Here is a 14,236-nt window from a genome sequence, read left to right as displayed (position 1 = left end):
AGCTTGATTTTGTTAAACTATTCCTCATGGGGATGGAGCCAAAGTGCAGCAGCAGTTCAGCAGACATGTAGTAAAAAGTCAGATTTCTACAATGGCTACAACTCTAAGAAAGTAAAGGAAACGTGTGCAAGGAAAAATAACGTACGTTTCCTTTAATGTTCCACCGCAGGAAAAGCACAATCTTTCACTTTTGCGCAATGCATTGTGCAAAAGTGAAAGATTATTCATATCGGGGTAAATGTAGTCTCACTTCATGGTTACGTTTGTTATTTCAACGTGATTTTTGACATTCTTCAGGTTTTGTGTCGACACTTGGCCTGAAAATAGTGCATCTTGTTTTTTTCTCTTGGTATGTTGGCCCACTGAAGAAGCTTACAAGCTGAAAACCAAAGGTAAGGTGAAATGTATTGTAGGGCATTGTTTTGGGCTGCTTACACACACCAACAACACTCTTTATACCCTCTATAGCACAGAAACTAAATGCAATCAAAATAAAGAATTATACCTCCCCTCCCAAAAAATAACTAATTAAGGGTGACGTCATCTGATTGGTGGAATGACCCATTATTGCCTGCATACACAAGTGTATCTTTTTTGTCGAAGTGCTTGTACAACTATGGAAAGGTAGGTGGGATCGGACAAATGCAAAACAAATTGGTAATAAGCTATTCTTTACAGGGCAATGTTGTATCTTCAAATCCAAATAGGAGTTTTGGGATGGACTGAACAAAAGACTATATCCGACTAAACAATACGGATCGGACAGTACATCGAAATTCAATATATCGCAATACAAAAATGTGACAATACGTATCGTGGGGCAAAAAAAAATGAATCTCGATATTAGCTACATTTTCCTCTGCTGTAGTAACCACAAATGAGACGGCTTGACCATCACAATTTCACAAACTCTCCATCCAAATTATATTATCTGCACTTTGTAATGACATTTTTAAATTGTTGTTTACATTCTAGCAAGATAATGGCATCTCTAGAAAGATTTGTGGCTCCGGTATAAACATAATTCTGCTCAGTCAGACTTTGTTGTCACTGAACTTTTATTAATTACACCCGTATCGTGTTTGTATTGAATCGTGAAGCCCATATCGCGTATTGAATCGTATCGTGAGATAAGCATATCGTCACATCCCTACTACAGATAGATGAGTCGAATAAGAAGTGGACATCTGCTTTTGGCCTGTTGGGTGCAGACCAGGGTGGAGGTCAATTTCCCTTTCAAAATTCAAATATTGAAATGAGAAAATTGCTCCATTCACCTATTAGCAAATGACTTGAGAATTACTGTTCTGTGATTATCAAATGAACTGTCATGTGTGTTTATGTTTCAAATAGTCTGTTGATGACATTGGTCAGACGACTTCAGTGGTTTTTTATTATCAATATCTGTGAAAAGTCCTTAAAAAATAAATTCCAGAAATTTGATGATCATGTAAATTTTGGCCACCTCCTCATTTGGTCTTGAGGAGGTTACAAATGTAAAAAAAACAACAATTTGTAAAGCTTCAAAATGCGTCACATGTCAGTCCTTGTATCAAATGTTCAGACAGCCAATTTCAGCATGGAAGCAATACCGCCAATCCAGTAAATCACAATGAAAACAAGGCCAGTTGTGGGGCGACAGTGATTCAACAGGGGGCAGCGCCTATGCTGCCGTTACAGACTCGACCTTTGAGGATACACTGTGACGTTACACGACCACAAACACATGAACGCCACTCTCCAAGAGACAATCCCTCAAAATAAATGAACAAATGAACGTTTGCTATTTTGATCACAGGTTCTGATGAGCACATACGCTGTGTTGTTGTTCACCACTCCTGTCTTTTTGTACGTCTTCCAAGCCCTTTGTTCTCAGTTTTAACCATGATGTCATATCCCTAAATATAGCTTTGCACTGGTAGCTCGTATCAAAACAAGGGGAAAAGGGTAGTTAGTGGATATTTTGGAAAATCTAGTGATTTCTTATACATAGGTGGGGTGGCGGTGGGGCAGAAATGGGGATTTTACTGCACTTTGTTAACAGCATTCAGGTAAAATGTATTGTAAGGTATGAATGATGCTACATGAGCTATTAGAAAATGTCTCATCACTATATAGGGTTTTGTTCGCTGTTCTGTACGTAAATAACCATACTTCATAAGTCATACACCATTATGGATACCACATGATTGGATTATAGATGTATCCTTTAAGCAAAGTCTTTTGACACACAGTATTTTGACCTATAGTGAGTTTATAGACAGTGTTCACAGTGAGCCTAAGTGTGTATTTCACTGAAGATGGCATCGGTGGTGAAGAGGATTTGATGACTTGTTCCTCTGAATGAAATTAAAGCCTTAAGCTTTTTTTCCTGAGTACAAATCATTTTTCTTATGTGTTTGTAGTCATTATTATATGTATTTTGTTTTAGTGCTTCCATACATAATCTGCAATGTAAACAGCACATCTATAGTTTGAACAATGGGGTACTGAATCCACGCCAAAGAATCTAAACTATATCATGGGTGACTCCCACTTGCACCATTTTGCATCCCCACTTGAATCACAGTGCCTTGGTATCGGACATATCATAATTATGAGTTCAGCACACATGAACAACCCAACAAAGAGAGCATCATTTTGGGGGCATGTTGTGAAGTGATACAGGTCTAGAGGAGTGGAAATTAGCCGAACAACATATAACACCAACAAAAAGCTAATAATCTAATTAAACCATTAAATACCTGATACACAAAACAACTCTGTGCTGTGCGATTTCAAAAATACAACAGGCACAAAAACAAGTTTTGCTATAGCCTCCATTTTGTTGTTATTCCTGACCAAGAGCACATGACGTGTCATCATTCCTGAGTTCCTGTCCTCAGAAGACGGAGCTTACGAGGAGCACTTGAACGCTACATCAATTCAAACACTATCTATTGGGGATGCAAAATAGCTGCCATGAAATGTCTGAAACGTGGAGTTATGGCAGCAAGTGAAAGCACTGGACAGGAAAAGCCTATTGACCATTTTATAGACACACCAACATCGTCGCACCTGCCACACTTTACATACTATCTGGCTATAAAATAAATTGATAATTACTGTCATGATAAATCTTAAATGATAACGGCTTTACAGTCATATAGGGTTGGACTGTTTGGGTTATTTCACAACACAAATTAGACCTGAACTGCTTTGCAATTCCCATAGTAAAAAGCAACGGTACAGCTATTACAAGAGCAAGGAAACCTGCCGTGACGTGTCGCCTGAACTGTCTACGATATGATGACTCATACAAAGAAGTCATGGAACAGATATTTTATGTTATGACTTTACACATACTGGCGCCAAAACCAAGACCAAGACCGTAAAGCACCTATAGGTGACAAGACTCCAGTCAGTCATGTACCATTAGACCTGCAGCAGGTGGAGGGGGAGGTGGAGAGAAATACAAGAAACCGTAAACCAATTCATTACGTTGCAAATATTTTCAAACAATATTTCCAATCAATTTCTAATGGCTACCTTTGTCGATTACTGACACAGTTTCATGTCTATCACCGGCTGCTCGCCCAACAAGATAGCCCTAAAATACTATAAATACAACAGTGAAACTACAAGGTAGACCAAGTGACTAGTCCAGTGGAAATGTGACCCACGTGTCATGCATTGCTTAGTCCAAACATTGTACCTTCCTGGTAAAACTGCAACCACAGGAATGTTTTTAAAAGTGAAAATGATGTGATTGAAATGATATTGTTTGAAGCTGGCAGACGGAATTGGCGGACAACTACCACACTGCTGGGATTATTAGAAAATATAGTATCATGTATTCAATATGATCTGTGAGTGAGGTTCAAGACATCAGCACTATACAGCATAGCACGATTGAAAATACCGAGGACAAAATATGTAAAAATGTCGCCGGGGCCACCTGTATATCACAACAAAACTAAGATATAGGCTACATAATATATTATAGGAATATTATAGGAATGTTATAAGGAAACCATAGGAGATAAAACAAAATACCAGACAAGTACGAAAAGGTCACTGCAAACTCAATATTAAGTACTACAGACACACTCTAAGCCCCTATAGGAATATTATAGCAATATTAAAGGGCTGTTTAGTTAAAGTATGAAATTAGTGAGCTGCTATACCTTGCACACACGTTACTACACCTCGTTCAATTGAGTGTGACTAAATATACATCCTGCAGCACTTCCTAAGCCATCAGTAGAAAAAATCCTCTACGTAAAAGATAGTAATTAAAACACATATAGGCGTAGATGTCAGTCAGACGCTGCTTTGCTTCTCACTTTTCAACGCTACACCTCTACAAAACGATGTCTTGTCATTTACAGTTCATGTGCAGGCCTACAGCAAGTTAAACCGAGAAGAAGAAGAAGAAGAAGAAGAAGAAGAAGACGAAGAAGAAGAAGAAGAAGAAGAAGTAAAAAAACAACAATAACCATTTCCAACAACAAACCCAATGATGCCCTAGCTGCGCAAAATGTGCACAACTCCTGCTCACATGCACCGAGCAGTCATTATGAGGCTCACAAATGCAATTTAAAGGGTGATTTGGGTTTGACGTCATCCTCATCCTCTAACACTCTCAGGCCATGCAATTACCTTTCTCGGGATGAGGAGGAAGAGGAGGAGGAGGGTGAGGAGGAAGGTGGGTCGCTCGGTCTGGCTGGTCTCGGTTGAAATCCAAAAGATGGGTCCTTTTCTCCGGCGCACAGGTGGAGGCTGCAGGTCCATCCGAGCACACAAGTCACCTCATTTCCATATTTCCTGTTGTTGTTGTTGTTGTTGATGATGATGATGTTGGTGTTGTTGTTGTCTCCTGCGCAGAACAGAAAGACAAGAGCCATGGTGAGATTAACCGTCCACAAAGTACTCTGCGTCTCGGCCTGCATGGACAGGACAGAGACAGTGATGTAGTGGGGAGGAAGAAGGTGGGGAAACTATCCGACCTCCAGTCGGTGGTTATCATGCAGCATCACAGCCAGCAATATAAACAAAAACTTTTTTTCTTTAAAAGACGCTATGGATTTATAATGTAAAGATGTACGTCAGGCTGTAAAGGGGGAGACATTGAGTTTAGGTTGAACAGCAGACCTTTCTACACCCTGCACAGAACTGTGGCGTCTGTCGTTACCCCAAATCCTGACAGGCCCAGAGGTCAACTTGTTTCTTTTAAAGGGAATGTCGTCCTGCTCTGACTCTTCTACCATTTCAGTTATGGCTTCTTCTTTTTTTTGACCGACTGTCTTTAGTCTTTTGAAAGTCTGACGAAAGATCACTCTTGTCTTGTTTCACGCCATTTGTATCTTGTTTTATCAGACGGTTCAGGGTCTGCAAGAGGTCGGGGGGTTGCAGATGCAGGTCACACGTGAGAGCAACAATGCCGTTTAAATGCAACGCAGCTTTTGCACAGAATAGTTCTCGCCAAGCCAGTGTTTTGCTCATGGGTTGGGTCACATCTTACTCTCGGAAATTAGAGACGCCTACTATTCAGCAAGGTGTGCATCCTGTAATGAACTTTCATATTTGACGAGTTAGTTCCACTTATAGCAACTCCACGTCGTCGCCAAACAAAACAGGCTCATATCTACAATCAGCCATTTTAATGCTGACTTAATTCTGATTTTCATTACGTCATTTGGTTGTTTTATTTCATTCTGACGTGCAGTTTTTATCCTAACAACACGTTTTCTTGTCAGACTTTACGCCTATAACTTCAGGTTTTGCAGCATATGGGGCCTCATAATTCATAGTGCACGTCATTTAGGCTATGAGTAGGCCTACACTTCCTCCATCTTATGACTACACACTTGGCTGATAATTTGCTCCATATAGCAAACAACAGTTTATTATGGATTATGATCACTGACACCTGCAGAGTTGATCCCTGCGCGCTCAGTTAGATAAGCACTAATGGGACAGCACAGAACAAGTTGAGTATAAAGTTGCATGTGCTTTTTTTTCTCGGGGATAAATTGAATTGCAGAGTCGTGTATTGCTTTTACTCAACCGTTCAAGATAGGGAATAAAAAGCTGTGGCTTTTATTTTCATCGGTTTGATCATTTTGCGTGCACATATCACACATCATTCACGTGGCTGTTGTTTTTTTGGGAGGGCAGAGTTTTGCTGTGCAGCAGAACTTGTGAGTATATTGATCGAGTCATTAAGCGGCAGAAATTTAGAGTTGATTTTCTGCTCTTTTGTTTTGTGATCTGGTGGGTCATGCTGGAAGGACGTGGTCGCACCCGGTTCTCTGTGTGTTCTTTGTGGGGAACGTTGACAGGGAACAGTGGTGGGCGATGCTTGAGGTGGATTAACTACTATTCACAAAACTGGGAGGGAGACACGTGTGCGTTTTGTCAGTGTGTGTGGAAGGAGAGGCTGCATGGATGGCATCGCACGGAGGCCACACACACACACACACTCACACTCTCTCTCACACACACACACAGTCAGTGCACGGTCAGTATATGAGGCAGCGATTGCAGCTGTTCCTTATCCCTCTCCATCTGCCAATCTGGGCTTCTCCCTATGTTAGGATGGCTTTGTAGGGGAATCCCTTGCATATGCACTTTGCTTACAGGTGTGTGTGTGTGTATGTGTGTGTGTGTGTGTGTGTTTCCCACACTCCAGATATATATATGTATATTTTTGTTTTGGCGGGGGGGTCGTCCAAGCGAAGTGGCATCCCACCCTCCAAAACACACACACACACACACACACACACACACACACACACACCACTGTTTTCCCACGTGCAACTTGTTCATTGCAAGGGTCTCCCCGTGTTTACACTCTGCTCTGCTGGGGGCCACTGTCACTGTTCAGTGTGGGACTGGGGGGAGGGGGGCGTGGTGGTGGAATAATGACTTATTAAGCTTCACATGGCTCAAAGTTTTGGTCCGACGACGTATTATTTTCTGCAGCTATGAGAAAATAATCTTTTTTTCTGGACACTGAGGCTCGCAAGAGTTTGAGCAAAACTTGGGTGCGACGTGGCTGCAGAGCTTCGCCACAATTTTCTAACAAAGGGAGAACTGTTGACTAAATGACACACGCAGGGCTGGAAAAAATAACCATAACAAAGATGCCACTGATAATATAATGACGAAAATGACTAAAGTAAATAAGGGCAACAATAATGCAAAAATAAAAATTGAGCAGAAAAAGAAAGCAATCCCCTAAAAATAAAAGATTGTAAAATTCCACGAGTGAAGCCGTCTTCCGCTGTCGATGTCTCAGCACGGCGATTGCGCCCTCCGCAAATGCTTTTTGGGGTAAGGGCTTCCCAGATTAATAGTTATGAACAGCAAGCCCAGACCGCAAAAAGATTCGTGAAGGACATTATCTGCTGCTGCCGTCCGCCGGACACTCCGAGACACCCGGGGAGTCTTTTCTCTCTTTTCGCTTCCGTGAATTATCTCCCATCCCGGCTCGGTTGTGATTGTATCTCCAGCCATCGGCAACCCGAGGCGAGTGTGTCCCTCCAACACACACACTAGGAGGAGGAGAGGATGGATGGAGGATGGAGAGAGAGAGAGAGAGAGAGAGAGAGAGAGAGAGAGGGAGAGAGGAGGAGGAGGAGGGGGGGTCTCCGGATGCCAAGGCTGCTGCTGCAACTGAGAGCTGTCCAAGGTCCTTTTGCTTTGATTCCCCACTCCTTCTCCATAGTTTGAATTCTCCTCTATCTCCCCTCGCGTCTCTCCTCCCTCATCCATCCCTTTCCCCCTCATTCCTTCTCTTTTCCCTCTCTCCTTTCTCTCCCTGAGATTTTTTTTTTTTTTTTTTAAATTTGATCCAAACGCTCGGATGTGCAAGCCCGTGTGATCACTGGGAGCTGTGCATCGATGCGTTTTGTTGTTAGTGTGGTTCTGTATTATATTCCCTGGTCCGTGGTGTCTCCCTATAGTGAAGCGCTGGCTCTCTGCAGCCGCTCCAGCGCTCTGGGTGAGGAGGGAGCAAGGCTGTAAACTGCTGGCAATAAATAGAGAGCAGGGAGGGATCTTATTGGAGCAAACCAAACCTCGTCATCAGCCAATCGGTGTCTCGCTCATATAGGGACCCCCCTTTTTGAAAAAAAAAAAAAAAAAAAAAAAAAAAAAAAAAAAAAAATAGACAGGGCTAACCAAATTGTGTCCTATACCAGGGAAAGTGTATACATATATGCGTTGATATAGGGATAATACGGATATAGAGATGTGATATACGGCTTTATGCATGTAAATATGCCTTTGCGTTTTGTCGATCTTCTCTCAGTCTTATTGCGTTTGCAGGGCTTCGCTTCGTGCGTGGCTGCGAAACTGACCATCGTTTCAAATGGTTTATGTCATGGTGTATAACACGAAAAAAAAAAGATATCTGACAACAAGACATAGCCATTCTCACCGCATCACAAATAACGCCCTTTTCCCACAGCCAGCGGTACAAGCCACATCAAAGAATGGGCAATACTAACATAGCAAGCAAAGAAAAAAATAGAAAATCGCATGTCGACAAAGTGTGGGAAGCTTTGCACAGCCCTCCACATCACATCACAACATAGCAAGCATCTGAGGCGACTCTATTGCATGGTCACCTATAGAGTTCACCGGAGGGTACCACTGCAAAAATGACACGGGGGGCTCTAAACTGCAAATTCACTTTAGGTTCCGCACTTTACGGCTGTGTTACAGGTGAAACCCAACAGAATCACAATTAAAAAGCCCGGTGCGTTACTGCAACAAGGTACAGCTTTACAGCAACAGTATATAACTTCACAAAAACAACAAAACATTGCTGAGCATTACATCAAGAGTTAAGGTGTTAAACCACTCATTCTCACACACCCGTAGTTCAAACAATCTTTAATTTTTTGTCTTTTCTTTTTTTTTAGGCAAAATTTGGCAAAGGAATAATGTAGAATAACTTCCACTTACCTGCAACAGTGCCGTCAGTTTATCAGTTTGTCCCCTCCTCTCCCCCCCCCTCCTCTCCCCCCCTCTAGATCCGGACCCCGTCTCTCCCGTGTTTTCATCAGGTTTGAACCCGAACCAACAGATTTGAACACCCGACCTCCCCCCCTCCCCTCCCCTCCCCTCCCCTCTCCTCTCCTCTCTCTTCTCTCTCTCTTCCTCCTCCCCCTCCTCCTCTCTCTCTCTCTCTCCATCCCACCGCCCCACTATCACTGATGAAACTCTTCTGCATTCAAGTTGGCTGCCAGCAAGCAGCAGGGCTCACACTAAAAAACAAGCTTTGGGAAGAAAGGAGATATTTGAGGTTGTGGTGGTGGGGGGGGTGGGGGGGGGGGGGGGGGGGTTTAGGGAAATGGTTAGTGCATACCCAGAGCCTAAAGCCCACCCTTCCCCCGACCCCCACCCCTACCCTCCCGCCATGCCATGCCCGCCTTCCCCCCCCTCCTTCCCCCCCTGGTGTGGGTATTTTTTTTATTGGGTGGTCTTTTCATTTGCAACCCAGTCAGTCACGATTCTCCCCCACCGTCTGCACTGCACAGTGACTGCCTCTCCTGACGCAGCCAACGCGCACATTACTCACTTTAGCAGTCACGACTCGGGAATCCGTGTTGTTTCCACCGAAATTACACGGCCGGCATTGAATTATTGAGCAAGATCTGGCCCCCTCGTCTATTTGCGCGTTTGACCGACGAAGAATTACATTTTTTGTTTTTTTTGGAGAGGTGGAGGAATGCATCGCAGGTGAATTACAATCGGGATTTTGCATGACAAAGACAGGCGGTCGTTGTTGTTTTTATTGCCTCATTTGTTTTACGATAGCCTCGTAGCCTGCATGCCACATCTTTTAGGGCGACGAAATGAATATTGGCGATACTGGCCAAAGTCGTGCACGGACTAGGAGTGGGTGAGAGCGGCTCTTGTGTCCTATAGCCTAGTCGGGCTGCATAACTGTGCAGACGCCAGTAGCCTATTCATCATCCGCTGACCCGGCTTGCTATTTTAACACTGATGCCCTAATTGAAAGGGTGATTCCTTCAAACTCTTCCTTGTTTTGGGTAAGAACCGATATTAGCGACGCTCCCTTCGCCTCTCGTGCGCCCTCCTCGCCGCTAGGACGCAAAGTTACCTTGGAGAGGTCTTAACCAAAAACAGCAGTGAAGTCAGGCGCGCCTAGTTGACCTCAAACACAGACGATCCTAACTGTTTTTTATTACTTTAACAGGCATTGGTGGCGTATTGCAGAACTTGGCACAGGCTTTTTAACGCGATGGCAAAGTTGCTTCGATTCAAAGGGCTGGATTGGAAAGCCGTAAAGAAATCAAATTGATTCCTTTATGAGTTGGCGAGGCATGAGGGAGAAATGAAGGGACTGACGTGAGCAGAAGAAGAGCTGATCCAAGTCGGTCCGACTGTTGCCACTCTCTTTCTCTTTCTCTCTGCCTGTCTATGGCATCTGATGAGGCAGTTCAAACTACACAGGCGGGAAAAGCACCGTTATAACATATTTTCAAGCCAATGTCTCCCCATTTAACGCTGGTGATATAAAGGAGGGGGGGCGTTTCAGTGAGGAGTATTTCAATATTTCTCTTCCAACGTCGCTCCAGGCAAGAAGATTCACTGAAACTAGATGTTGTTGGTTTCCAAACAGGAGTAAATAAAGCTTTTGGCTGCCAGGAACAACCCCCCCACTCCCCCCACACACACACCCCCCACCCCAACACAACACACACACACACACACACACACACACACACACATACACCACCAACACCCCACACCACCACCAACACCCCACTACCGCCACTTGGTGTGGTTTCAGCACCATTGCTGCTGGACAGCTCCCGGGTTTCCCCATGCGGTCCGCCTGGCGCTGTGGTCTCGGTGCTGCAGCAACACCTCCTTCACTCTCTCTCCCCTCCTCCTCTTCTTCCTCCTCCAACGCTGCTTCTCTTTCAATATGCTTCCTCTTAAAAACAAGAAAATGGGGGGAAAGGCGTCCTTAAGCGCTCATCAGAGAAGGGTTCCCCTCGCTTTCGCGGTTAAGCAGGGAGATGGGAGAAAAAAAATAAATATGTGATAGAGACTCAACAGCGCCAACAGACAAAGGGAGTTTTGCACTTGCTTATTTACCAAAAGGGGTGATTCCTGCTCTGCAGGAAGGTTGCTCTATGCTTCGGCTATAGTCAAACATGGCTCTTAAAGCATGCCAGTAAATCCATGCCTACAACCGGGAATCAAGTGTTTTGCGTGCATAATACAGACGGAGACAGTGGTGGAGGGAAAATTGGGAGAAGAACAACAGCACAGGCACTCAGGAGCATGCACTACCAAGTCTCACACACACACAAAAGTACACGGAATTAAACATTGCATGTGCAAATGTTTCACTCACCATAGTGCAGGCGCGTCCTTGTTCTAAAATGGAGAAAGAGAAACACAGAGAAAGATTGAGATTTTAGTCAGAAGCCGCAACTAGAGTCTGGAAGAAATGCAACAGATAAGTCCTCCATTTGTTATTATGTAGGCTTACAGTGGCACGTCCAAGTTTGCTCAGGATCGCCTCCCTTTTTATACAAGTGATACCCGTCTGTCTATTTCTGGCGCACGATCAAAACCATGATGCTATTTTTAGGTCACAGTAAGAGGAAGAAAAAAAAAACACTCACAAAAGGCATCGCTCAGGAACGTTACGTGAAGTGCATGTAATGTAAATTAATTTTGCCTCTCCAACTCTGCACAAGAGCCCCGATTCCCCTCCGTTGCATCATTGCAGTGATTTTTTTTGGACCCAATATGCCTCAACAACACCACCACCTTCCTCTCATCTCTAAAACACACTACTTTCCCCCCCAACAACTAAAATCTGTAACTCGTCGTCGCTGCCAATATCATCATCGACAATATTTGATGTCTTGTCGCCCTCTTCAGAAGATTCTCGTCCCACTGTCACTTCAGCTGCTGAAACTCATGAACGCAAATAGGTCCAAATACTGATGAACGCGGATTACCCGACGCTCCCTGTGGGTTTTTTTTTTTTTTTGCTTTTAGTCGACGGAGCACTGTAAAAAACTAATAATTAAAGCTTTGCTGACGAGAAGAAGAAAAAAAAATAAATAAAAAGCCATTTTTTTTTTGTTGAAGGGCTGCGTCAGTTACTAGGCATTGACGTCACGTTTAGATTCTCCCACTTTACAGCCCATAGAGCCTGATTAAAGACACTGCCGCTCTGTGATCAGCTCTTAGGAAAGCTGCTATGGAAAAATGAATGACAAAATAGGAAATATTACAGGTGGATAATGTGGATATGGACTCATGGAAACAGGTTTGGAGTAGGTTATCTCCCGGTAAAAACCCTCCTCTAATGCTGGAACCTCTGGGTTTCCATCCGACCAACCCCCCCCCCCCCCCCACCCCCCACCCCCCTTCCTACTAGCATTGGTGCTGTTGTGGTTTTGAGAATTTGTATCCCAGCCGTGTATTTGGCGGGCAAAAACATTGTCTCCATGCCGAAGGAGAGGAAAAACATTGCGAGCAGAGCAGCTGCCTCCTCCATCTCCTCTTTCCACTGGCCGTGCCCACGCACCAGACCCGCTCACCCACGGAATAGACCCACGGGGAGCGCACACTTGTCCATCTATCTATCCACATCTATCGGCTATGTGAAACCCTCTCTTCGAAAATTCACTCTCTACACACCCCACGCCGTCCATCTGCACTCAAACCGCGTGGAATTCACGAGACTTGCGTGAGAAGGCGTGGGGTGGGGTGGGATTGGGTGGAGAGGGGGGGGGGGGGGGGGATTCGGAGATGGAGGTGGTGAGTCTCCACTGAGTGGCAGCTACCTAGAAAAGTCGGCTCTGAGAAGGGAAAAAAGGGCTGCGCCCGTCGCATCGGTTGGTGCTATTTTTATCCCTGCCTGTAGGCCAACTGTATGTCCGTGGCTGCTGGCGAGTGCGTGTATGGGGACAGACAGAGCGGATATAGCCATGTCCTCCGGAGCACCCGGCACTACAAATAATAATAGCAATAATAACACGGTCAGCTTTTTATGCCCTGGATATTTTGGCATCTATTTCTCTCTGTGTGTGTCTCTCTTTCTTTCACCAAACCGAGCCAAACAAGTCAGATGAGACCATAGTGTACTATCCCCCCCCCCCCCCAACCAAACACACACGCACGCACGCACGCACGCACACACACACACGCAGAGAGAGAGAGAGAGAGAGAGAGAGAGAGAGATCCCTGCAGTCCACAATCATTCAATCAGAGAGGGAGCAGCAATATCAATGGGAGTTGTAGCCGAGGTTCCACAATGCAGTGTGCCAAGTTCACCGCGTGGTGTCGACAAACTCAGCCAGAGATCCTCCCTGCCCCTGAGCCCCCCCCCCAGCACCCCCTCCCCTCCATCCCCCTAAAAAAGGAGTATGGACTCCTGCAAGTTGCAAGCAGCATTAATAGACCTCTATCTTTATTTCTGTGTAGGCCTGCATCTACTGTATGTCAGACTTCTTTAAAAGGCAGACAGTGTGCATTAACAGATTTGCAGTAAATGAAGGTACAGTTATGAGAAAAAAAACTTTAATCCTAACTTACTGCAGCAGCTCTCATTGCCACAACTGATTAATTACAGGAGACGCCAAAACGCCGACTCGATCTCAAACGACCGTCTGCAAACCAGTTCGACACCTGAACCCACCCAAACTCTATTTATCCACTTGTTTTTTATTTGCCGAATAGAGTTCACCCAGTTTTAAGGCATAAAAAGTCATAGGATACATTATAGTAAGAAGTATCAAACTGATGCAACTTTTAGGAGGATAGGGTCTTTAAACGCTTTTCTGAAAGTGTAGTTGATTTGTAATTCGTATTGGTGGTTGTTTGCCTTATGATGATCAGCATTATGGTTACACCCATCACCAATCTATAAACTTTACCTCCAGTCGACGCAGCTCGCTTGTATGACATCGGGAAGACGATAAACTCGTGGACTAAGTGGGGAGGGGCGTCCTGTAACTTATGTGTCACAGGTTCGAGTCCCTCCACGGCCATGCGACCTGCTGAAGTGTCTCTGAGCAAGACACAGAAGACAAACTGAAGCCCCGCCTCCTCCCTCAATTCCCAGTCAGTTGAATGTAAAAGATCAGTCTGGCGCTCTCCATGGCGCTGAACTGATCTGTCTGAGGGGGTTTTGGGTTTAATTTCTAATCTTCATAACCCTCCTGTTCCTGCACAACAGCAGCCAGTG

The sequence above is a fragment of the Centroberyx gerrardi genome, chromosome 4, assembly GCF_048128805.1.
Source record: "Centroberyx gerrardi isolate f3 chromosome 4, fCenGer3.hap1.cur.20231027, whole genome shotgun sequence".
NCBI classification, from domain to species: Eukaryota; Metazoa; Chordata; class Actinopteri; order Beryciformes; family Berycidae; genus Centroberyx; species Centroberyx gerrardi.
The sequence above is the reverse complement of the archived record's forward strand: the minus strand, read 5'-3'. Positions refer to the sequence as shown.